Consider the following 26,667-nt stretch of genomic DNA (forward strand, 5'->3'; position numbering starts at 1 on the left):
TGAGACCCAGGTAGGAATGTGGTAGAATGAGACCCTTTTGAGACGTCTACAGGGTGTTTTGTTCCTCTGGGTTCAGAGAAGGGCAGATGGCAGCACTAGGGGAGAAAGGAAAGGAGGCCCCAGCGACAGTTAGACGCGCAGCGCCGGCAGATCTCAGACTTGGCAGGCAGAGGCGAGGCAAGGCTGGCAGGAAGTGGAGCGTGCAGAGGTGGGCGGCCCAGCGCTTCCAGACAGGAAGTGGCCCTCGAGCAGTTTCTCGCTCCGCCGTAAAGCCTGTGTCGTCTGTTTCCGGCTCTGTGGCCTGTGAGGAGCGTAGCGCCATCTGGCTAGTCCCTCCAGAAAGAGTTTGGTTTTCACGGTAACACTATCTTTTATTAAACTATAACCCAGCCAACAGATCCCGGAGTAGGCTCAGAAACCCCGGGGCGCCCCGGAGAAGTCCCGGCCTGCGTCCGCAGCCGCCGACCCCCGCCGTCCCCACCCCCAGCTTCCGAGGCCGCGGTCAGGAGCCCCGCCCCGCGGAGCGGCCGGCAGCGCCCCTCCCCCCGGACGCCCGAGCGCCCGCGGCGCGCGAGCGTGTCGTTGCCTGCCGGCCGGCCAATCAGCAGGCGCGACCAAAATAGCGCGGTATAAAAGCGGGCGGGCGGCGCGCCTGCCTCCCAGCCGCGGGCGCCGCGGGCGGGAGCGCAGGTGAGGGCGGGTCTGCGCCACCTGCGGGCCGCCGGCCTCTCGCACCTTCTTCCGCCTGACGTCGGCGGGCGGGGCGCGCACAGCCTGCGGCTTGGCGGCCGCTGCCCAAACACTGGCCTGACGGTGCGTCTCTAAGTGAGTAAGCGGGACGCGGCCGCTCGGCGGGTCGGTGTCGCTCACCGTCGCGGCCTCTCCACGGGCGTCCTCTGGGGAAGGAGCGCAGCGCCCCACAAGCGGACTCGCCTGAGCCACGAACGTATTCAGAGAGCAGGCCGCAAGCCAGCTGCAGCGGTGACCCCGCGGCCGCGTAGACACGTGTTTGTCAGTGGTGCCAACAGTGGGTGCCAGCAGGCCCTTGGAGAAGCACGGCAGTGAACGAACGTGCTCTGCCCTCCGGGAACCGGCTCACGATTTGGGGTGGGAGACAGAAGGGCCTGTCTAGCGAAGGCCGACTCTGTTGAGAGACAGCCTTCCCAGGAGTAAGAGGTCAATTTAGGACGGTGGGTGTGGGGAGCAGAGATTTCCAGAAGAAGGTGACCCTTGAGCTGGTAGGTGGAAAAGCAAAGGCTTCGCCATCTGCAGCCCCGGGTTCTGGCCTCAGCTCAGGTCGCTTACTGCCAACCCATCGGCGAACTCGGAGGTTTCCCATCTTTGTAACGCAGATAACCAAATGTGTCTGCATAGCTTTGAAGATCTCTGCCCCACTGGGTGACCACCGTTTCTCCTTCACTTAAATTCCTTCTCTCTCTCTCGCCCCCTATTTCTTCCCTTATTTCCTTCCTTCGCCTCTCTCATTCTCGACTTCATTCTTTTCCTCAGGTTCTTTTTCTTTCCGTTTATTTTTTCTCATTGTGGTATAACTTTAAATAAACCGCACAGATCTTAAGAGTATAGCTGGGTGAATTTTTACAAATGTATGCAGGTGTGGTTGTCCCCGGGTGGTACAAGTGGTTAAGTGCTGGGCTGACAGAAAGGTTGGAGGTTTAAGTCCACTCAGAGGTGCCTTGCAAGAAAGGCCTGGCAGTCTGCTTCCAAAAAATAGGCCTTGAAAGCCCATGTTGCGTACTTCTCTGACACATGTGAGGTCACTGTGAGTTGGAATCGGCTCAGCGGCAACTGGTTTGGTTTAATGTGCGTGTATTCAGCCTCCGGATCAAGGTGTAGAACGTTTCTGTCACCTCAGAAGGTTCCGCCCTGCTCCTCCCCAGTCTAACCATTTCACCCCAGAGGTGACCACTCCCCGGACTTTTATCCCATACGTTAGTGTTGCCTGTTCTTGAACTTCATATGAGTAGAACCCTGCGATGTGTCTTTGGTCTGTTTTTTTTTCACTGAACAAATGTCTACAAGATTCATCCATGTTATTACATATACCAGTAGTTTGTTCTTTATTGCTGGGTAGTATTCTGTTGTATGAGTATACTACATTCTCACCAGAAGGGCAAAAATTAAAAACGCTTTAGACAGGCCTATAAAACAAACACCACCACATGCAAGGAATGTGCTGCTTAGTTCCATCAAGTATAGGAGACCAAATGGGCAACACCTGCCCAAAAGCAAAGATGAGAAGGCAGGAAGGGACAGGAAAACTGGATAAATGGACACGGGGACCCTGGGGTATAAAGGGAAAGGGGGAGAGTGCTGACACATTGTGGGGATTGCAACCAATGTCAAAACAATTTGTGTATAAATTTTTGCATGAGAAAAAAAAACACTTAATACCAAAGTTGGCAAGGATGTCAAGTCACTAAAACTTCCCTAAAGTGATACAACCTCTTGGGAAACCTGCTAGGCAGTATCTATTAGAACTAAACAGACACCTACCCTATGACACAAAAATTCCACTCATGGGTATACATATGTGTATGCAGCAATAGTCTGTTAGGGTTTCAGTGTTCATTTCCCTAACGAATAATGGTGTTTTGTCCTTTTAATAACTTGTTAGCCATTTGCACAATCTTTTTTTGTGAAACTGCCATTCAAGTCTTCTGCCCACTTTTTAATCTGCTCGTCTGTCTTCCTTATGATTCGTAGGAACACTTTATATATTTTGTCTACAAGTCTTTTGTTAAGTATGTGTGTTGTGAAATTATTCTCCCAATCTGCTTTGCATGTTGAATTTTTCAGTGAAGTCTTCATTTTGTTTTTTAAATTAACACACAATAAACTTAATTGACTTCTTGTTTTAACACTTGTATAAGTATGTGTAACCTACATAAAGAAAACAAAAATCCTCCCAACTGCACCAATACGCAACATCAGAATAAATGGAGAAAATATTGACGTTGTCAAGGATTTCGTTTTACTTGGATCAACGGTCAACATCCCTGGAAGCAGCAGTTAAGAAATCAAACAACGAATTGCATTGGGCAAATCTGCTGCAAAACACCTTTTTAAAGTGTTAAAAAGCAGAGATGTCACTTTGAGAGCTAAGGCGTGGCTGACCCAAGACATGGTATTTTCAGTTGCCTCATATGCATGTGAAAGCTGAACAATGAAAATCGAAGACTGAAGAATTGATGCCTTTGAATTATGGTGTTGGTGAAGAATATTGAATATAAATACCATAGACTGCCAGAAGAACAAATCTGTCTTGGAAGAAGTACAGCCAGAATGCTCCTTAGAAGTGAGAGCAGCAGGACTTTGTCTTGCTTACTTTGGACATGTTATCAGGAGGGATCAGTTGCCGGAGAAGGACATCATGCTTGGCAACGTAGAAAGTCAGTGAAGAAGAGGAAGAACTTCAGTGAGATAGATTGACACAGTGGCTGCAACAATGGGCTCAGACATACCTACTGTTGTGAGGATGGTACATGACTGAGCAATGTTTTGTTCTATTGTGTATAAGGTTGCCATGAGTCAGAGCCCACTTGATGGCACCTCGCAACTAGTGAGGTTTTTAACTCTCAGCCTCGCTGAAACAAACAACCCTCACGTAGGCTTCAGCAATTCATTGAAATGATCTTGTCACTATTTCAACCAGTTACTGGCCCCAGGGGCTTCTGCTTCAGGTAGTTGATCTTGGCTGCGAGTTTCTGTATTCTTCTACCTCTTCAGATTTTGGGGTTGGTGGTTTGCCCTGCGGCCACAGTGTTCTGATGAATCTAAAAAAAGTCATTGATTTTCAGTTCGTTTGGCGTTTTTTCTTGTGAGAATGGGGTGATGACTTCCAAGCTCTTTATATGTTGGAGCTGAAATTGGAAGTCCTGTTGTTTAATTTTTAAGTTTAGAGATTTTCCAGATATCTTTTTCTTACAGATTTCTGATTCCCATTGTGGTCAGAGAACGTCCTTTGCATGGTTTCAATTCATTTAAATTATCACGGTTTGTATTAGGATTCAGGATGTGGTCTGTCTTGATGACCGTTCTTTGGGAAGAATGTACAGGGTGAAGTATTATACAAATATCAGTTAGATTAATTGGTTGATTGTGGTTTATAGTTCTGCATCCTTGCTGATCTGGTGTCTGTTCTGTTGATTACTGAGTGGAGTGTTGGACTCTTTACCTGTCATTGTGGATTTGTTCGTTTCTCCTTTCAGTTCTATCAGTTTTTGCTTCAGGTATTTTGAAGTTCTTTTGTTGGGTATGTCTACATTTAGGATGGCCATGTGATTGTGGTGACCCTTTTATCATTTGCAAGAACTGTGACGTTTCAGACATTTTCCTTTCCTTGCAAGCTAACCAGTTAGCCTGGCACAGGACTCCTGGATGAAAAACGAAGGGCAGTTTACTCACAGAAATAGCGGTAGCCAGAGAACCAGCATGTGTATCAGTTCCTTGAAACCCATTTCCACGGGGTGATGCAAAGAGAGCTGGGTGTCACGTACACACGCAGTGTGGTGAGTCACAGGAAAGGATCCCTGAGATGAGAGAGCCCGAGTCTTTTACAGTGGGCAGTCAGCCTTTCTGACCTTTACCCCACAGGGAGACATTATCCAGTGGACTGAAAACAAACCTGCCCTTTGCTCTGCAGAGAAGCACTATTTCTCTTTCCAGTGCTGCTTAGTATACAAACATCCCTGAAAGGACATTCCAGATCAAAGGCATCGTTGCCTCTGCCCACAAAATGTGCAGAAACGTGAGACTTTTGGAGAGTTGTCTTTCAACAATAATGCCCCTCTTTATCCCTGGTAATTTTCCTTGTTCTAAAGTCTACTTTGTCTGATATTAATGTAAGCACTCGAGCTTTCTTTTGGTTCATGTTTGTGTAGTTTATTGTTTCCCTCCTTTTATTTTTATCTGCTTACATCACAAGGAGCCCTGGTGGAGTAATGGTTAAGCACTCAGCTGCTAACTGAAAGGTCGGCAGTTGGAACCCACTAGTGGCTCTGTGAGAGAAAAGACCTAGAGATCTGTTCCTGTAAAAACTACAGCCTAGAAAACCCCAAGGGGAAGTTCCACTCTGTAACATGTGGGGTCACCATCAATTGGAATTGACTCAATACCAAACAACAGCAACATATCATGTCCCTGTGTGGTGAAAATGGTTAAGTGCTTGGCTGCTAACTGAAAGGTTGTCTGAGTCCACCCAGAGGTGCCTCAGAAGAAAGGCTTGGCAATATACTTTTGAATAAAATCCATTGAAAACCCAGCGGAGCATAGTTCTACTCAGACACGCATGGGGTTGCCATGAGTCAGAATTGGCTCAGCGGCAGTGGATTTGGTTTTGGTTTTGCTCTTGTTGGTAGGGCCCTTGTGTGGTGCATGCTTTGTACATTGGGGAGGCCGTGCTGAGGCCCTGGAAGGGAGGAAGTCCCCGCCAGAGGACACAGACACCCTGCCCTTAGGGTGTGCAAGAATTCAGCAGTGTCAGCCTCGGGAGCACAGAACCAGTCTTTCTGATGCTTCTCAGGATTTCTGACCCCAAGTCATTAATGTAAATCTCTGATATGCAGCTGACACTGCATACTTCACGTTGCTTGTGAAATAATTTCAAGTCCCAGCATTTGGACAGAGGTGCTGGTTAGGTGCCATCTCATAGCGACCCTGAGTACGGCAGAAAGAAATGTACTGTCCTGTGCCATCCTCTCCATCGTTGCTGTGTTTGAGCCCATTGTTGCAGCTGCTGTGTCAATCCATCTTGCTGAGAGTCTTCCTCTTTTTACTGCCCCCCGGCTTTACCAAGCATGATGTCCTTCCTGATATGCGTTCAAAGTACATGAGGCGAAGTCCTGCCATCCTTGCTTCTAAGGAGCATTCTGGCTGTCCTTCCTCCAAGACAGATTTGTTTGTTTCTGGCTAAAACCGGTTGCTGTCATGTCGATTCCGACTCACAGTGACCCTATAGGACAGAGTAGAACTGCCCCATTGGGTTTGCCAGGAGTGGCTGGTGGATTTGAACTGCTGACTTTTTGGTTAGCAGCCAAGCTCTTAACCACTGTGCCATCCAGGGCTCCGTTCTTCTGGCAGCCCGTGGTATATTCAATATTCTATGCCAACACCTTAATGTAAGTATGTCCGTTCTTCGTTAGGCTTCCCTTTTCGTTGTCTAGCTTTTGTATGCATATTGAAAATACCATGGTTTCGCTTTGGGGTCAGATGTACCTTAGTCACTGAAGTGACATCTTTGCTTTTTAAGGTTTTAAAGACTTTAAAATCTTGGGCAGAGGAGTGGGGGATTATCTGCCTGTCCTTTATTCTAATTAGATCACAAGCCCATGGGCTTGGTCTGTGTGAGAAGACCGTGAACATGGCGGGGGGGGGGGTAGGTGAGGGGGAAGGGCAGCAGCCCGGATTAGAGGGAGTAACTGAGAAGCTCCCCTCCCCCACAGAGACCATCTGCCCTCTCTGCTCCTACCTGGCCGCTCCACCTGGTGGGGGAGGGGGGTGCATTTCTTCCTCCTGTTATGAAGGACTTTGCTGTAAAACTCGAATGACGCTAGAAGGTCACACACACTAAACCATTACCAGCTGTTGGCACCTCTCTGTGCTGTGAAGCCATCACCACAGTTTGGAGCCCTGGTGGTACAGCGGTTAAGTGGTGGGCTGCTAACTGAAAGGTCGGTGGTTCGAGTTCAGGAGCCTTGGAAGCTGGGGCAGTCTGCTTCGGTAAAGATTTACAGCCTTGGGAACCCTATGGGGCAGTTCTACTAGAAAGCAACAGGTTTTAACAGGTGTGTTTACTTATCGCTTGCCTTTCTAATGACCCAGCAGAGTTACATTTGTTGGGGAGAGCAGGTGGAGAGGTATGGAGAAGGAGGAACCTTGCCAGGGGAGTTTCTTCATCTCCAGAACTAGGGAGTGTGTACTACATTATCTTACCCAGCTCAGAGACATCTCGCATTCTCAGCATTATCTGCAGTTTAGTGGGAGGGGAGGTGGGGGAGAAGGGAGCTGGCTGGTCAAGTATGTGGTTTGATGACCTGTAGCTTGGTACCTTGTGGCTCCACCCACCACGCCCTGTGCTCCAGAAAGGGAAACAGGTTCTTGGGGTTTCCTTCCATCCACAGTGTTCTTTTTCTCACAGGTCCCAGGACTTCACTCCCAACCCCCGGGAAGTGTCCAGGGCCTTTTGGCCCATTCTTGCAGATCTCTAAGCCATGGCAAGAGAGCAAGTGCAGAGGACATGCTATGGAGATGACTAGCGCTGTGCCGGGAGGCCAATTGAAGGGCCTCCTCCAGGCTCCAGAGATACCATGGCTCTAGTGCCAGTCCCTGGTGGTGCAGTGGTTAAGAGCTCGGCTGCTAACCAAAAGGTCAGCAGTTTGAATCCACCTGCTGCTCCTTGGAAACCCTGTGGGGCAGTTCTGCTGTGTCCTATAGGGTCACAATGAATTGGAATCGACTCCATGGCAACAAAGTTTTTTTAGTGCCAGTCCAGGTCTCTGGGTGACACAAACGGTTTGCATTTGACTACTAATTGAAAGATTGGAGGTTCAAGCCAACCCAGGGGCCCATGGAAGAAAGGCCTGGTGATCTGCTTCTGTAAAGATTATTGTCATTGTGTGCTGTTGAGTCGATTCCAACTCCTAGTGACCCTATAGGATAGAGCAGAACTGCCCCATAGGGTTTCTCCTAGGCTAAAATCTCTATGGGAGCGGATGGCCAGGTCTTTTCTCTCACAAAGTGGCTGGTTAGTTCGAAACACTGACCTTTTGATTAGCAGCCTAGTGCTTAACCATTGCGCCACCAGGGCTCCTTCTGTAAAAATTATAGCCTGTAGCACATAGAGTCAACCATGAGTCAGAATCTACTCGAGGGCAACGGTTAGTGGCAGTCCCATCATTAGAAAAGGATATCCTATCTGTAGAGTGTCATTGAAAAGCGGGAAACCTTCAGTGAGGTGGACTGACATAAGAGCTGCAACAATGGACTCAAACATACCAGCAAGCGTGAAGATGTTGCACGACCGGGCAACGTTCCGTCCTGTCGTACTTGGGCTGCCGTGAGCTGGGGCTACTGGACAGCAGCCCAGAACAATAGCAGTGCCGCTACTGCATTGCCACCTCACACTTACAACTGCCTGTTGATTCTGCCTTCTCTCCCACCAGGTGGTGGGCCCCTGCAGGCCCTGTCTCTCTCACTCATCTTTTTACTCCCTGGCTCTTAGCACAGGGCTGCCTCATAGTAAAAGCCCAGTCAACGTTTAGGGAATGAATGAACGGAATCGGGCAGGGGAATGAATCAGAGTTCCCGGGGTTTATCACGTCAGGACCACCTCTGACTCACTCCTCATCTGAACACATCCCTCCAATGAGCACTAAAACCAGAGACTCTTGATTCTCAATATGTGTCTTCACGGTGGCTTCCCTCATCCAGGCAGTCACCGTTTTGCTCCCGGGCAGTGGCCTACAGCCAGGCGTCCTCATGACTAGCCGCCCCCTTCCTTACCCGCCCTGCACAGATGCATCTTCCTAAAGTACGTCTTCATCTGGTTGCTGGCTGCTCGGGAGCATTTCTTTGGCTCTCCACCTCTAGTAAGCCTCAATCCAAATTCATCAGCTCAGCTTTCAAGTCTCCTCTGTACCCTACCTTTCTAGGCGTCCCGTCAATTAATGCTTCTGCGCTCGCCGCTGGAGCTCCATCTGGAGGTCTCTGCTCTAGCAGATTGGCTTTGTCGTCCTCCTGTCTCTGAGCCCTTCCGCAGCCATCTGCCTGCTGGTGGGCCCTTTCTCCTCTCCGGTCCCACCACTTCATATCTCTCCAGGACTTGTTTAGCACACCTCCCAATCATCCCAGGCCCTGTCCACCTTTCCCATTCCGCTTGGAGCAGCGTCCAGTCAATGCCGATGTAAACTGTGGCAACAACCATGGGCCCATCAGCAGGAACAGAGAAATAAGAACCGTGACTTGGGGTGGGGACTGGGCCTGGGAGGGGGCCACAGCACCTGAGTGGGCAAAGTAGGCGGGAGCTTATGTGGACTGATTTTGAAAGTTACTAAATGGGCTTCCCAGCCTATCACAGACTGCCTGCAGGAGCTGGTTCTCTTTGCAGAATCGGCACGGAGAGAATCTGTCCTTGGAGCCAAGGGTCTAGTCCCTCCCTCCATGCTTTCAACTCGATATGAAAGCGTCTACAGAGCCTTTCCTGGGGACAGGTGGTGAAAGGGAGGAGGGGAATGGGAGGTGCCAGGTGCCAGGGGTAATCAAACATCCCGTCCACGCCCCAACACCCAGACCAGCCCTGCTGTGCTGGTGTAAGTTAGCCCTCATAAATCACGCTTCCAGATGTTCTACCACGCATGGTCCTAAAGGTGATAAATTACCCAAGGTCATCACCATCTAGGACAGGTTGACCTGACGTCACCTAAGACCAGGGTGGGTTGACCCAGGATCAGAACTGAGCAGGAGGTGACAGAACTGTTGATTGCTGTGCACTTCCTATGGTAGCACCTTGTCACAGCCCTGGTGGTGCAGTAGTTAAGAGCCCACCTGCTAACCAAAAAGGTCGGCAGTTCAAATCCACCAGCCACTCCTTGCAAGGGGGCAGTAGTTCTACTCTGTCCCATAGGATCGGTATGAGTGAAACACAAACCAAACAGCCTCTTTTTCTTTCTGCAAAAGTAATACACATCTGCTGTAAAAATTTTAGAAAACACAAGGAAGCAAAAAATAAAATCATCCGCAGTCTCGCTAGATCTTAGCGTGCACCTTTTAAGTCTTTTGCCTGCTTTCCTTCCTTCCTTCTACCAGCAGCTTCCGGTCACCACTACTAGCCCCCAACCTCCTGGTAAGTAGGTTAGCATGAGCCACCTCCCCTTCTAACTGGTTTCTCCAGATGTTTTTTAGGCAGTTGGCCAACTTCCTGCCTAAGGTGAAGAAAAACAGGAGGCTGGGGTCACAGACTACAGAACCAGTTAATACCAAATCTGGCCTGCCTGACAAGCACAGAACCATCAACCCCGTCCTCTGGGTGACCCTGGAAATTTTCTCCCGTCTTACACAACCAAACTTTAGCTGTCCGAGATTGGAGGAAGACGTTCAGAAGCAAAGGGTCCGAGCCTAAGATCCAGTTTGAGAGGCCCCTTTTGGACTGAACAAGTGCCAACGACAGAATTGCCCTGGGAATGCTTTTTTGGGCCAGACCAATCAATGACCTTGCTCCTTCTTGCCAGGGCCCTTCCTCAGTTTTTGCCCCTAATAAAAGCTGTTTCAGCTATCGTTCAGGGAACCATCTAGGTGATGTAAGTCCCAGTGTGCTCCTTTGCTTGGCCAACCAAATAAAGCTGCTTCTTTCACTTTTACCCATTTTGTGTCTCTATGGCCAATTTTTTTTTTTTTTTTTTTTATGGCCACGCTGAGTGAGGCCTGAGACCCCTGGTAACATTCCTGCCTCCCTGCCTGCCTTATTGCCTTCCTTCCTGCCTCCTTGCCAGCCTTCTTGCCTGCCTGCCTTACTGCCTGCCTCCCTGCCATCCTTCCTACCTGCTTGCCTGCCTGCCTGCCTGCTTCCTTTCTACCTTTGTAAGGGGGGAGAGGGGATATTTTAGCTACTGTCTCTGCTTAGAGGTTCCTTGAACTGGATACTTTAAGTATCTGTGCTCTCCCAGCTCCCACTCCACCCCCCTCCTCTCCTAGGGTGTGCTCCTCCTTCTTTCTGCCTTTGTCATGCCCTACCCAGTGCCATTGAGTCGTTTCCGACTCATGCCCTAGGATGACTTAAAGTGCGGTTATCCACTTAGGGCAGGTGGGACAGAAACCAAGTAAAGCCTCAGTGTGAAGGTGGACATGGCCAATGGCCTACAGACAGCTGTCACTGAACTCCTAAAGAAGAGGCAGTTGCTATAGCCCTGGGGTCAGTCAGATGACTCTTGAATGAAAGCAGAGAATACCACAAAGATGTTTTACTGACTATGCAAAGGATTTGTGTGGATCATAACAAATTATGGATAACTCTTAATCATGCTCATGAGGAACCTGTACATAGAGCAAGAGGCAGTTGTTCAAACAGAGCAAGGGGAAAGTGCATGGTTTAAGTCTGGAAAGTTGTGCGTCAGGGTTGTATCCGTTCACCATACTTAATCTGCATGCTGAGCAGATAATCCGAGAAGTTGGACTCTATGAAGAAGAACAGGACATCAGCATTGGAGAAAGGCTCATTTACAACCCCTGTTATGTAGATGACACAACCTTGCTTGCTGAAAGTGAAGAGGACTTGAGGTACTTACTGATGAAGATGAAAGACCACAGCCTTCAGTATGGATTTCACCTCAACATAGAGAAAACAAAAATCCTCATAATGGGCCAATAAGCAATATCATGATAAATGGAGAAAAGATTGAAGATGTCAAGGATTTTATTTTATTTGGATCCACTATCAACACCTGTGGAAGCAGCAGCCAAGAAATCAAACAATGTATTGCATTGGGCAGATGTGCTGAAAAGGCCTCTTTAAGTGTTAAAAAGCAAAGATGTCACTTGAGGACTAAGGTACGCCTGACCCAAGCCAGGATGTTTTCAATCATCTCATGTGCATTCGAAAGCTGGACAATGAATAAGGAAGGCCGAAGAAGAAATAATGCATTTGAGATATGGTGCTGGCAAAGAATATTGAATATACCATGGACTGCCAGAAGAACAAACAAATCTGTTTTGGCAGAAGTATAGCCAGAATATTGGAAATTGTCAAAAATTAAATGGAATGCATAAAGATCAATATCCTAGACATTAGTGAGCTAAAATGGACTGGTATTGGTCATTTTGAATCAGACAGTCATATGGTCTATTATGTTGGGAATGACAGCTTGAAGAGGAATGGCATTGCATTTGTCATCGAAAAGAACAAGATCTATCCTGAAGTACAGTGCTGCCAGTAGTAGGATAATATCCATACTCCTACAAGGAAGATCAGTTAATAGGCATTATTCAAATTTACGCACCAACCACTCAGACCAAAGATGGAGAAATTGAAGATTTTTGCCAACTTCTGTAGTCTGAAATTGATTGAACATGCAATTAGGATGCAGTGATAATTCCTGGTGATTGGAATACAAAAGTTGGAAACAAAGAAGTGATCAGTAATTGGAAAATATGACCTTGGTAATAGAAATGATGCCGGAGATCGCATGCTTGAATTCTGCAAGACCAATGACTTCTTCATTGCAAATACCTTTTTTTAACCAACATAAACATCAACTATACACATGGACCTCGCCAGATGGAATACACAGGAATCAAATTGACTACATCTGTGGAAAGAGACGATGGAAAAGTTCAGTATCATCAGTCAGAACAAGGCCAGCAGCCAACTGCGGATCAGACCATCAATTACTCATATGGAAGTTCAAGTTGAAATGAAGAAAATTAGAAGTCCACGAGAGCCAATGTACCACCTTGAGTATATCCCACCTAAGTTTAGAGACCATCTCAAGAATAGATTTGACAGGTTGAACAGAAATGATCGAAGACCAGATGAGTTGTAGAATAACATCGAAGATATCAGACATGAAGAAATCAAGAGGCCATTAAAAAGACAAGAAAGAAAAGACCTAACTGGATGTCAGAAGTGACTCTGAAACTTGCTCTTGAAAGTTGAATAGCTAAAGTAAAAGGAAAAAATGATGAAGTAAAAGGCTGAACAGAAGATGTCAAAGGGCATCTCAAGAAGACAAAGCAAAGTGTTATGATGGCATGTGCAATAACCTGGAGATAGAAAACTGAAAGGGAAGAACATGTTCAGCATTTCTGAAGCTGAATGAACTGAAGAAAAAATTCAAGTCTCGAGTTGCAATACTGAAGAATTCTACAGGGAAATTAAACGATGCAGGAAGCATCAAAAGAAGATGGAAGGAATACACAGAGTCCCTATACCAAAAAAAAAAAAAAGTCATATTCAAGTATTTCAGGAGATAACATATGATCAGGAACCGATGGTACTAAAGGAAGAAGTCCAAGCTGCTCTGAAGGCATTGGCAAAAAACAAGGCTCCAGGAATTGACGGAATACAAATTGAGTTGTTTCAGCAAACAGATGCAGGGCTGAAAGTGCCTACTGGTCTATGTCAAGAAATTTGGAAGACAGGTACCTGGCCAACTGACTGGAAGAGATCCATATTTATGCCTATTCCCAAGAAAGGTGATCCCACCGATTGTGGAAATTATCAAACAAATCATTAATATCAAATGAAAGCAAAATTTTGCTGAAGATCACTCAAAAGCGGCTGCAGCAGTATATCGACAAAGAACGGCCGGAAATTCAAGCCCGATTTAGAAGAGGATGTGGAATCAGGGATGTTATTGCTGGTGTCAGGTGGATCCTGGCTGAAAGCAGAGAATACCAGAAAGTTGTTTACCTGTGTTTGATTGACTCTGCTAAGGCATTTGACTGTGTGGATCATAACATTGTGGAAAACGGGAATTCCAGAACACTTAATGGGACTCATGAGGAATCTGTACGTAGATCAAGAGGCAGTTGTTCGAACAGAATAAGGGAATACTGCATGGTTTAAAGTCAGGAAAGATGTGGGTCAGGGTTGTATCCTTCCACCATACCTATTCAATCTGTATGCTGAGCAGATAATCCAAGAAGCTGGACTCTGTGAAGAAGAACAGGGCATCAGGATTGGAGGAAGACTCATTAACAACCTGCGTTATGCAGATGACACAACCCTGCTTGCTCAAAGTGAAGAGGACTTGAAGTACTTACTGATGAAGATCAAAGACCACAGCCTTCAGTATGGATTTCACCTCAGCATAAAGAAAACAAAAATCCTCACAAGCGGTCCAATGAGCAGCATCGTGATAAAGTGGAGCTAGAGTTGGATTTTTTTTTTTTTTTTAGAGTTGGGGCTCAGACTGGAGCCCATCGTTCTCATGTGAGTCAGGTGTGTCAGTTTTGGAACTCTCACACAATTGCCTTCACCTGTAAAATGAAGTTGTTCTTTCTTCTGTGTAATCTGTCTCGGAGGAAGAGGTCCTGTGTCTCATTAAAATAAACTAAGTTTATGTTAATTTATATGCCCTGGACTAAGAAAGCCAATCCTCATGTTTTATTTGCTAACTTGATTGCAACTTTGGTCTTTAAGTCGAGCAACATTGATGTCAGTGAGTTCCAACTGAGGATTTACTCTGCTTTCCTATAGAGTTTTATTAATACATGTTTATAAGTTCAATAATCTTTGTATATTCTTGATATATCCTAACTATATGCTTTATAGTTATATCTCAGGATTATCGTGTCTAAAGTTCTTTTCTCACTAAAGATTATGATCATCTGTTTTGAAAAATTAAGATGTATTATCCACTCTTCTTTGAAAATAGGGTTAATCATGCTTAGAGATACTTTGTCTCCACTCTTCTTTGAAAATCGGGTTAATCATGCTTAGAGATACTTTGTCTAAGTTTTTTTTTTTTTTTTTGGAGGGGATTAACTTTATTTTGCTTTGCATTACTTTTGTATATTAAGGGTTTCTATGGGCAAAATATTGAATTACACAGGAAGCATCAGAAGAAGATGGAAGGAATTGTTGTAGAGAGAAATCACTCAGAACTTATATGAAAATTCAGAGGATTTATTTGGTTTTAAAAGATCTATTTGAATAGAGGAAACCACCAGCCCACATTAGTGGAAACTTGGTGATTTCAGAGAGAGAGTCTCTAGCAGTGGGGGAAGAGTGAGGCAGTTATAGGACTGAAAAAGCAATTACAACAAAAACCGTTGATTGGTTAAACATTCATTGAGATCAGAAGAGGGAGAGCCAAGCAAATCAAGAAGAGGTCTCCATTGGACACATACACTTAGGTATGTTTAGGTAGGCTACAAAAATTGATTATAATTCTAATTACAAAGTACACTTTGGCATAGAGATTTACAGTCATAGTAATGAGATGTTCACAATGGATGCCTTGTAAAACTGTTTAGTTTAACATAAAATATATCCTTGGAGTGTCAGGTGCCTGAGGCTGGCGATAAAATTTTTTGCCTATGCCCCTGCTTGCTCAAGCTAAACCTTTCAGGTAGCCTGGGGAACTTAGTAGGTTGGCACCCAAGATTTTTTCTGAAATATTGTTTCTACATCCCTATCATGAAAAGAATATTTCTTAAGGCCATTTTGCACAAATGTAGCTGTGTCAAAATCTCCCTCCTTGGGTGTATTCCTTCCACATTTTGACTTGTCTACAGACAAGCTACCTCCCTAACTACCCAAGGTTGCTATGCCAGATAAAAAGCCTAAAAAACAGTATTGCTAATTTCAGTTTTAGTTCTGCTAAAAGTAGTAGGAACGTGGATTTTTATACTTTACTTTGATCAAAGATTTACTGGAAATTTCTCTCTTATGGAATACATAGAGTCACTATGCAAAAAAGAATTGGTCAATGTTCAATCATTGACAGGAGGCAGCATATGATCAAGAACCAGTGGTATTGAAGGAAGAAGTCCAAGCTGTACTGAAGGCACAAGCTAAAAACAAGGCTCCGGGAATTGATGGAATACCCACTGAGATGTTTCAACAAAGGGATGCAGCATGAAATGCTCATTTATCTATGCCAAGAAATTTGGAAGACAGATACCTGACCAACCGACTGGAAGAGATCCACATTTGTGCCCATTCCAAAGGAAGGTCATCCAACAGAATGCAATATCATTAGTATCACCCAAAAGTAAAACAATATCATTAATATCACACACAAGTAAAATTTTGCTGAAGATAATTCAAAATTAGTCACAGCAGTACATCAACAGGGAACTGCGAGAAATTCAAGCTGGATTGAGAAGAGGATGTGGAACAAGGGGTATCATTGCTGATGTCAGATGGTTTTTGGCTAAAAGCAGAGAATACCAGAAAGATGTTTTCCTGTGTTTCATTGACTATGCAAATACATTTGACTGTGTGGATGATAACTAACTACGGACAAAATTGAGAAGAATGGGAATTCCAGAACACTTAATTGTGCTCATGAGAAACCTGTGCATAGTCCAAGAGGCAGTGGTTTAAATAGAACAAGGGGATACTGCATGGTTTAAAGTCAGGAAGGGTGTGTGTCAGGGCTGTATCTTTTCACCATGCTTATTCCACCTGTATGCTGAACAAATAATACGAGAAGGTGGACTGTATGAAGAAGAGCATGCCACAGGATTGAAGGAAGACTCATTAACAACCTATGATGTGCAGATGATACAACGTTGCTTGCTGAAAGTGAGGAAGACTTGAAGCACTTACTGATGAAAATCAAAGACTATAGCCTTCAGAATGGATTTCGCCTTAACATAAAGAAAACAAAAGTCCCCACAACTGGACCAATAAGCAACATCATGATAAATGGAGAAAAGATTGTGCTTGTCAGAGATTTTCTTTTACTTGGATCCACAGTCCATGTCCATGGAAGCAGCAGTCAGGAAATCAAAAGAGGACTAATGGACTACATCTACCATGGCCTCAACCAGACTGAATCTAGTACAACTAGATGGTGCCTGGCTACCACCACTGACTGCTCTGACAGGGATCACAATAGAGGGTCCCAGACAGAGCTGGAGAGAAACACAGAACAAAATTCTAACTTAAAAAGAAAGACCAGACTTGCTGGCCTGACAGAGACTGGAGAAACCCTGAGAGTATGGCCCCCAGACACTGTTTCAGCTCAGTAATGAGGTCACTCCTGAGGTTCACCCTTCAGCCAAAGATTGAACAGGCCCATGGAACAAAACAGGACTAAAGGGGCGCACCAGCCCTAGGACAGAACTGGAAGGTAGGAGGGAACAGGAAAGCTGGTAATAGGGAATCCAGGGCTGAGAAGGGAGAGTGTTGACGTGTCATGGGGTTGTTAACCAGTGTCGTAGAACAATGTGTATACTAACTATTTGATGAGAAACTAGTTCTGTAAACCTTCATCTAAAGTACAATAAGAAAAAACGCAATCAAAAGACACATTGCATTGGGCAAATCTGCTGCAAAAGACCTCCTAAAAGTGTTGAAAAGCACAAAGATGTCACTTTGAGGACTAAGGTGTACCTAACCCGAGCCATGGTATTTTTAATCGCCTCATATGCATGTGAAAGCTGGACAATCAATAAGGAAGACTAAAGAAGTAACATCTTTGAATTGTGGTGTTGGTGAAGAATATTGACTATACCATGAACTGCCAGAAGAATGAACAAATATGTCTTAGAAGAAGTACAGCCAGAATGCTCCTTAGAAGTGAAGATGGTGAGACTTTGTCTCAAGTTCTTTGGACATGTTATCAGGAGGGACTAGTCCTTGGAGCAGGGCATCATGCTTCATCAAGTGCAGGGTCAGTGAAAAAGAGGAAGACCCTCAATAAGATGGATTGACACAGTGGCTGCAACAATGGGCTCAAGCATAGCAATGATTGTGAGGATGGGGCAGGGCCAGGCAGTGTATTGTTCTATTGTACGGAGGGCTGCTGTGAGTCAGAACTGACTGGAAGGCACCTGACAACACCACCACCACCGCCACCAAGGGTTTGATGGTTGCAGGACAAATCCTTTGTCATGTACTTAATTCTGACTGAGAGTTTGACAGTAACAGGGGCAATAAGCAAAATCTGAGATGGAGTCCGGGCTCAGACCTCGGCTGATCATTCTGCTGTGAGTCAGGCGGGTCGCTTTTGGAACAATGACTTTTGTAATGAATTCTCATCGAGTCTTTCGCTTGTATAAATTATTATTACTAGTAAGTTAACCTTTTTTTTTAAAAGTCTTATCATCTACCGATAGTTCTTACTTTGATGATGTCCCGGAGGTGCTTGCGATAAACCACAGGCCAATGCCTTTTGCCAGAATGGATCTTTGAAAAGGACTGTCCTAGATATTTGGACTTGGACTTCTAAATAGCACTGCTGATACCACTGGACTGAATCAAGATTTCCATGTCTCTTGTGTAAAAGCAGAAACCCTGGTGGTGTAGTGGTTAAGTGCTACGGCTGCTAACCAAGAGGTCGGCGATTCGAATCTGCCAGGTGCTCCTTGGACACTCTATCGGGCAGTTCTACTCTGTCCTATAGGGTCGCTATGAGTCAGAATCGTCTCGACAGCAGGGTTTTTTTTTGGGTTTTGTGTAGAAGCTGATGGGTTTACAGACTGCTGCTTATTCAGGATCACGTGGAACAGGACTTAACTACAGAGGACTTAGTATACAAAAAATTTGTGATGGATTTTATGTGGGGGATATTACTGATGTTTTAATGTTCTGTTTTCTGGGCATCAGAAACCATTCTCTCTTTTCTCCTAAATGATCTATAACTTATAATTATTTAATAGACTATGTCAGTGCCAACAAAGATGAATGATTTATCACTTCTCTCTCCCTAATCTCTTCAGAGTTAGAAAACTCTCAAGTGTTTTTATTTTTTATGGCAATTTAATTATTTGTGTAAGTTCAGTAGGAGTCTGTCCCCCTTTGCCGTGGATTGAATTGTGTATTTCTGTTGCAGCAGCACTAAATGACTAGACACTAGATGACTGAAACCAACCCCACTGCCACTGAGTTGATTCTGACTCATAGTGACCCTACAGGACAGAGTAGAACTGCCACATAGGGCTTCCAAGGTTGGAATCTTTCCAGAAGCAGAGTGCCAAATCTTTTTCCCAGTCCACCTTGTTCACAGGGCCTAATCAAATATCTCAGTTATGTAACCAAGCGTTGACAGGAATGTCACATTTGAGAATGCTGCTCAGAGAATCACGTATGGCCACACACTTCTAAGGAGCTAAGACTGACTTCAGGGAGCCCGTGCTTACAAAGCCGCCCCGGGAAATCTGACCTGGTACCTGACTTACGAAGCTCCCAGCCTTACAGGGGAGTAGGGAAGGGCACTTCCTGACAGGCCCAGGAAACCTGGTGATATTTTGGGACCCGGAGAAAAGAGGAACTCACCCCAACCTGTGGCTAGTGTAGCTGAGATCTGGTGGCAAGTTCTCAGCTTGGCCTCCTGGCCTCGAGAGGCTTTACAGTTTAATCAGAAGTTTCTTGTAAAGTTTCCAGCAAAGCAGCTTTAAAAGGCTCTAGGATAAGTTATCCTTCTTACGGTACCTATTTAAGTCACAATGAACAGCCGTATTGTAGGTCAAGAAGAACTTTACTTTGAGATTGTCTTTTGGTTGAGAGAAGGGTGACTGTAGAGAGAAATTTTCCGTTTCAACAGGAAATTCTGGCCGGCATTTATGGGCTGTCAGATTCTGTTTTTTGTTCATTGTCTTTGAGAAACCACAGATAACTAATGAGTTTGTTTTCTGCTGACAGGTTGGACTTGTTCTTGTTGCATGGTCTCTGCTGTTCTCTGTGTCTCTGTGCGTAATCAGCTACCCAGAAAGAAAACTGGAAGTGGGGGAGAGATTAAGGCTGAAGGACAGCAAGCAGTTGGCCAAACTGTCAAATCAGGGTCCGTCGGCAAAGGGACAGTAATTGGCTGTTCTGTAACAGCCATGGTCCTTAGTTTCTGAAATTGGTTTAAACTGTGTAAAAAAAAAATATATAGAGAGCCCTGGTGGCGCAGTGGTTAAGAGCTCAGACTGCTAACCAAAAGGTTGGCACTTAGAATCCACCGGGCGCTCTAGGGGGGCAGTTCTGCTCTGTCCTGTAAGGTCGCTATGAGTCAGAATCGACTGAACAGCAATAGGTTTTTTTTTTTTTTTTAAATAAATATACATACATACATATTTAAGGTTATGAATGATGTTAGACAAGATGGCTCTGTTAGTAATCTAGACAATGCTGTACTCTCTCTGAGATAGCAGAGATAAAGATAATTACATCATAAATTAGATTAGTTCTTGATTATTTACCTGCTTCCCAAGGAGGAGCTCGTACTTTGGCAGAAGGACATTGCTGTGTGTGTTAATGACACCGGAGCGGAAGCACGGTGAGCGCAGTGTCAGCGGAGGCTCACGCTAACCATGCAGTGCAGGCTGCTGATGCCCCTGTCTCGTCGTCGTGGGATTTGGGGTCGTGGTTAGGAAATCTGAGTTTGTGGGCCAGGCAATCATTTCAGACCACTGGCTTGTGCATTTTCCTCTTTCTCATCTTTTATATTATTATCAGACCACTAAGCTATTTGTCATCTCTAGTCTTAAAAGCTTGGGAGCGGCTATCTAAGGTACAGCAAATGGTCTCCATCCAACAGGAGAAACAACAAAGAAAAGAAGCTAAGAAACCAACCAAAATAACGTATGTTTCACAAAAAGGTACCCCATAAAGAAGTATCTGTGTGACTCAAATTTTGTTCTCGTTAAAAAAAAAAAAAAAAAAACACTCCTTACTACTGGACCAATAAGCAACATTATGATAAATGGAGAAAAGATTGAAGTTGTCAAGGATTTCATTTTACTTGGATCCACAATCAACACCCATGACACAGCAGTCAAGAAATCAAAAGACCAATTGCATTGGGCAAATCTGCTGCAAAAGACCTCTTTAAAGTGCTCAAAAGCAAAGATGTCGCCTTGAAGACTAAGGTGCACCTGACCCAAGCCATGGTGTTTTCAATCATCTCAAATGCATGTGAAAGCTGGACAGTGAATAAAGAAGACTGAAGAATTGATGCCTTTGAATTATAGTGTTGTCAAAGACTATTGGCCATACCATGGACTGCCAAAAGAACAAACCTGTCTTGGAAGAAGTACAACCAGAATGCTCCTTAGAAGCAAGGATGGTGAGGCTTTGTCTCATACTTTGGACATGTTATCAGAAGGGATCAGTCCCTGGAGAAGGACATCATGCTTGGTAAAGTAGAGGATCAGCGAAAAAGAGGAAGAAAGTCAATGAGATGGGTTAACACAGTGGCTGCAACAATGGGCTGAAGCATAGCAATGATTGTGAGGATGGTGCAGGATCAGGCAGTGTTTTGTTTTGTTGTGCATAAGGTTGCTATGAGTTGGAACTGACTTGACAGCATCTAACAACAACAAAAACAACATGAGACTCGAAGAAACCTGGATGGTGCCCAACCAACATTTAGTTCATCAAAGATTCTAACTGAATAATGATCGAGAAGGGGGAGATGTCAGTCTCTGTAGTGTCAGAGAGAAAAATTAATAACAGACATCTTACTTTGATTTTAAGGTTTCTCTTACAAAACCAAATATTAGCCATAAAAAAATTCCTGACCCAAAATCCTGCAGCAGCTTTTTTTCACCCGAAATTGCTAATCTTTTTCCTGTTAGAGGCTGGGGTTAGTTAATTTAAATTTCAAAAAGATGTCATGGCTGCTGGTGGGTAGAGGGCCAGAGACCCTTTGTGACCTGGTATCCCTTGATTTCAGTAAAAGGGGGAGGGCTGGGTTCAGTCAATCACGTTCAGATTAGCCAGTGGTTGATCTTCTATTCTCCCTCCTCTTTTATAAGCTTCATTTGATTTAGGAAAATAATATCGAAGTCGTTATTCTCTGTCCTTGAGCACAGAGAATGTGACCCAGCTGGAGCTGGACTCACAAGGGCTCACAAGGACACATCAACTGAGCCCTGAGATAAAGACAATAGGTGGGACAATGTTGCAAATCATCTTTTAGGGAAGAAAAATATCTTATAAGGAAATTTTCACATGAAGGCAACCAAACAGAACACAAAAGACTTTCCATTCTTAGCATTTTCTATTAGCATTTAGTGAATAGAAAATTTGTTGAACCAGTGACGACCCTCCTGATTGTCAGTTACTGAAACCTGCACCAATGATAAGAAATGAAACCTGCACCAATGTTAAGAAAGACAATTCAAAATGTAAGATCACAGTTTCCAGCCAATCTGTGAAAAGGTGAACCTTTCAATGGTTTTGTGCATTTATAATGTTAATATATACCGATGACCCTGTAACATTCCTTGGATTTGGGCAGATGTGGTTGTGGCAGTGTGCTTGTCCATTTTCCCATTCTTGTCTATTATTCTGTAATGTTCCCTAGACTCAGGCCTCCCTGGCTGTGGAACATGCTTGTCCACTTTCCCATTCTTGTCTATTCTGTAATGTTCCCCAGACTCGGGCCTCCCTGGCTGTGGAACATGCTTGTCCGCTTTCCCATTCTTGTCTGTTCTGTAATGTTCCCTAAACTCGGACCTCCATGGCTGTGGAACATGCTTGTCCATTTCCCCATTCTTGGTTATTCTGTAATATTCCCTAGACTCGGGCCTGCATGGCTATGGCAGCGTGCTTGTCCGCTTTCCCATTCTTGTCTATTCTGTAATGTTCCCTAGACTCGGCCAGACGTGGCTGTGGCAGCGTGCTTGTCTGTTTCCCCATTCTTGGTTATTCTGTAATATTTCCTTGGATTTGGGCAGACATGGCTCTAGCAGCGTGCTTGTCTGCTTCCCACTTTTGCCTTTTTGAATATATGCCGAATAAAACTTTTTGCTTTACTCAACTTTGTGATTTTTTCCCCTGAAACACATTGTAGCTAGCCTACTTGGAGCCATGTGCTTTTTTTGCGAATCAGAATGGTCTCCCTGTATGCATATAGAATAACTGCTCAGAACAAACTTACGTTTCAGTTTCTTTGAATTTTGATAATTTTAAAGTAGGTTTGGGTGCGGGGAGATAAGTGGCCTCCAGTGGTGGTTGGGGGCAGGCAGGGGTCGCCAGGCATCCCAGCCTGTGGCTTTTTTCCCTGAGAAGTTCCCCTCCTCTGCCCTTCCCAGCAGTTTCATGTGTGAACGGATTCTTTGTGACTCACCAGTGCTTTTGTTTGTCCTTTCACCGGCAAATACTTGTCAAACACTTCAATCTCGCAAATGGAAAAAAACTCCATGGTAAAGTTAAGCCTAAAAGTCTTCCAAAATTCTGAGTTTGGGACAAGCCTGGTTACACAGAAACGGGATATATTCAGTTCAACCATAGGAAAATTGTATTGCTTTGATATTCATCTTACATGTTTGGCTGGAGGCGTTTTCATCGGGAGACTCTGCTCAGCCTCCTGTAATAATACTCCATGGACGGGGGGAGCCTCCCGAGATAAGCCATCCTGGGAAGTGGGCCCCCTGCTAAGCTCCTTTCTGGAAGTGACTCCTCCCTAGGTGGCACCCACGTTCTTCTCCGTGCGGTTTCAGTCCCCAGGCAGACCGGTCTGACAGCATGCTTTTGTACCTCTGCAGGGGCAGATCTGAATCAGCTTGTCCGGGCTTTAAAACCCTTTTAATTCTTTCCTTTCTTAAAAGTCTCTTTGGAAAGCCTTTGAGTGAATCATAAAATTAACATCTAAAAAAGACATAGCAGCAACTGAACTGGGAAAGCTGGGGGTATTTGACCTGCAACACTGTCCTTGACCTTGCTCGGAGCAGTTTGATAAGGGAGGGACTTTGCAGGTGGGGTAAAGAGCAGCCCCTGGGAGTGGCTGTACCTGGGCAGGGGCAGTAATATTCCTGGCCTGTGCCCCAGACCCTCACCTCTTCCTTCTCTGTCCCCTAAGGGACCCCCAGATCTCACTGAAGGCAGATAGCTGAGTACAGAGCAAAGCCTCCCTTCCCTTTTTGTGCTTAATCCTTTCTCTACCTCAGTGCTAGCTTGCCACGTTTAAGAATCCGGGAAGCCTATTTTAGCTGCTTTCGCTTCTCTAAACTTTTGATCTCTTCAGTTAGGTGTCAAATACTGCGGAATTTACATTTTCAATTCTATTTCACCCTTGTTCTATAAAATGTGAGACCATAGGCCTTTTTCTCTGAATGAAAAGATTGGCTTTAGGAATCACATTCCGAGCATTTCATTAACTAGGACTTGGCTTTGCATTTGTGAGCCCTGCTGGGAAGCTTTGCACTTTTTCTTTTTACCCCAGATTTTTCTTTTTCTCTTTTGCCTCCTCTATCTTTTTTTTTTTGTCTTTCCAAGCTCTGTGGACTCCATTGAGAGGAAGAGGGCTCTGAGGACTGAGGAAAGAAGAAAGGCTCTTCTTCAGTGATTTGTCATTGCCGTGACTTCTGATTAGCAAGTTTCCTGTTTCTTTAAGTTGATAAGAAACTTAAACACTCAGGTAGCCCAATGGGAAAAAAGGAGGGTAAACCCTGTTTCTCCTTTCCCTGGCTTTGCTATAGATCGTGGGTCTCTGTAAGGACGCTGAAAACAAGTGGACAAGGCTACATCCTGCTTCAGGAGTGGGGGAGCTAGGGTGAGGGTTGGGGACTCCGGAGGGTAGGTGGATGTCGGTGTGTGCACGTTTTATCAAGTGTGGCAGCTTTCTAAGAACAAGCAAACAAATAAGCAAACAAGCTTCAGGCCAAGGGTCTGGGGGATTGGATTTGTACTGTAATTGCCACCCAGCTGGTCAGCTGGCCTGTGCCCTCGGGTGACAGTCACCATGTTCCCCTCTGGTGTCACTTGAAGGCTGGCTTGCTCCTTCCCCCTGTTGGGACAGGCCACCCATCACAGCTTCTCCTGAGGCTCACTGCTTGAAGGCTGGCTTGCTCCATCCCCCTGTTGGGACAGGCCACCCATCACAGCTTCTCCTGAGGCTCACTGGCCACTCCTTTGCAGTCCTGCTCTTCTTAGGGTTTGTCCTGCTTTTACACTTGCCTGCCTCCTCCTCAGTCATAGCTCCTTGGATAGTTGGGGGAAAGGCAGGTGATTTACAGACATTGCCAGCCAGCCTCAGTCCTGCTGGTCTTCTGGGGAGAGGGCTGTCTGGGAGGAGAGGATGTATGAACCCATTAGTAGCTGCTTGTGGGTGTAAGTGGAGAGTTTGTGGTTGCTGGGGTTCAGCGCCCCCTGTGTTTGCCATGTTAAAACCAAAATCATATTAAGCCAATAATATACACTGATTTGAAGTGTTAAATGAAAATGGAGCCCCATGATTGACAAAATGGCGTTGGTGGTTGAGTTGACAAGGCTCCTAAGCCTTGTCTTTACCGAAGCTTAAGCCCAGCTTTCTTGTAAATCAGGCCACCCCGTTGACCAATGAGGTTCTGACAGTGTTTCAGTAGTAAATGGTATAAGCCAATCAGCAATAAGCTTTTGCTTCCGCATTTTGTCAGCATAAGCCAATCTCTGCTGATACCTGGAGTACCTTTCCACGTGTGTTTAGTGCTACATGATTCACGAAGCTTCTGCCTGAATAAACTTCATCTAATAAATTAATTTTATTATTGACTCAGTTTCTTTTGACAGAAGTTTAATATATGACTTGCATTTCGGCAACGCTTCTGACTAGAGAGCCAGTATTCCAAAGATGAGAGAATATCCAAAGATTCTTATAAAAAAAAAAAAAAAAATTTTTTTTTTTTTTTTTTTGTATATCCCGTCTTATTGACACTGCCATGGAAATGAGCTGCCACAGTGTTTTCATAATAACAATTCACCCTAACACACAGCTTCCGGCTGGACCTTGGAGTTTCTGTTTCCTGAATCTGACTGCGATCTTCATCAAAAGAGCGCAATGCCCAAGGCAGAACAGTCTTCACTAATTAGCAAGACTATTGTTTGACTTAAAGTCAACTCTTAGGAGACCAATGTGCTCAAGGCTCAAGGTTCAAAAGAAGGATCTCAGGGCAGTGGCCTGGCTGAGTCACCCCAATTCCATGGACTCCAGGAATTTATATTCCAGGAGAATTAAAACTGTTTCCTAGCCATGGTGGCGGCAGGGGTGGGGGTGGGGGGTTGTTAAATCAAAATGGAATCATGTGGTTGACAAAAGGACTTAGGCGGTTGAGTGGTCAATGCCCCTAAGGCTTGTCTTCACCAAAACTTAAGCCTAGCTTTCCTGTAAATCAGGCCACCCTCGTTGACCACTGAGATTCTGACAGCGTTTCAATAGTATATTATATAAGCCAATCAGAAATAAGCTTCTTTGCTTCCTCGTTTTTTGTCAATGAAAAGCCAGTCACTGCTGATAATCAGTGGAGTACTTTTCCACATGTGGTTTGGCACTACCTGACTCTTGAATGTTCTGTCCTGATAAACCCCATCTAATAGACACATTTTATTATTGACTCAGTTTCTTTTGACAAGTTGTATATGCGTGCAAATGATGGCATAATCCATTGAAATGTTAACTTTTGCCTTGTTCTCTGGCAGCCAAACGGATTCAGTTCTTACAAGGGTCAAGAAGGTGATGGGAGTTTGTGCAGTAGCCCCTAGGCACATCAGGGAGCAGTGGAGACTGGGGCAAAGCCAAGAATATACACCCATCTAAAGCCAGCTACAATCAGCTCCAAGTAATAAAAGGAAACAAAGTGGGGCCTAAACAACTCAAGAGTTTTTCACTCAGGCATCTGGTTTGTCATATCTTGGCTAGATTCTTGTTACCCTCCTGTGGTTGGCAGAGGTGGGGGAGGGAGTTTCAGAGTGGCGCAGTTACTGTGTACGGTTACTGAAAGGTTGGCAGGTCAGATCCACCCTCAGAAGAAAGACTTGGCGATCTACTTCTGAAACATCAGCCCACGGAAAACCCTGTAGAGAACAGGTCTACGCAGACACACGTGGGGTCGCCATGAACTAGAATCGAATAGTTCAGCTGGAGTTGGGGAGAGCAGCTACTAGATTGGATCTGTCCCCACACCTCCACCCACCAGTCCCAGTGGGATGTAAGGGGGGGACAGGTGCAGCCTGGAGAGTGGGTGAGCAGCTAGAGCTTAGCCTGTGGGGTTGCCCCCATGGGGAAGAAGTACCTGCTT

General features: G+C 45.2%; 1 long non-coding RNA gene across 1 annotated transcript in view; it reads left to right on the forward strand.

Annotated features, from left to right (window-relative positions):
* The first annotated feature begins 670 nt into the window (after window positions 1-670).
* Window positions 671-26,667, forward strand: part of LOC126087376 (uncharacterized) — a 61,064-nt gene continuing 35,067 nt past the window's right edge. Inside the window, exon 1 of the long non-coding RNA XR_007519749.1 lies at window positions 671-813. This is a non-coding gene — a long non-coding RNA (uncharacterized LOC126087376). The remainder of the gene's footprint in view (window positions 814-26,667) is intronic.

Source organism: Elephas maximus, chromosome 1 (assembly GCF_024166365.1).
Source record: "Elephas maximus indicus isolate mEleMax1 chromosome 1, mEleMax1 primary haplotype, whole genome shotgun sequence".
NCBI classification, from domain to species: domain Eukaryota; kingdom Metazoa; phylum Chordata; class Mammalia; order Proboscidea; family Elephantidae; genus Elephas; species Elephas maximus.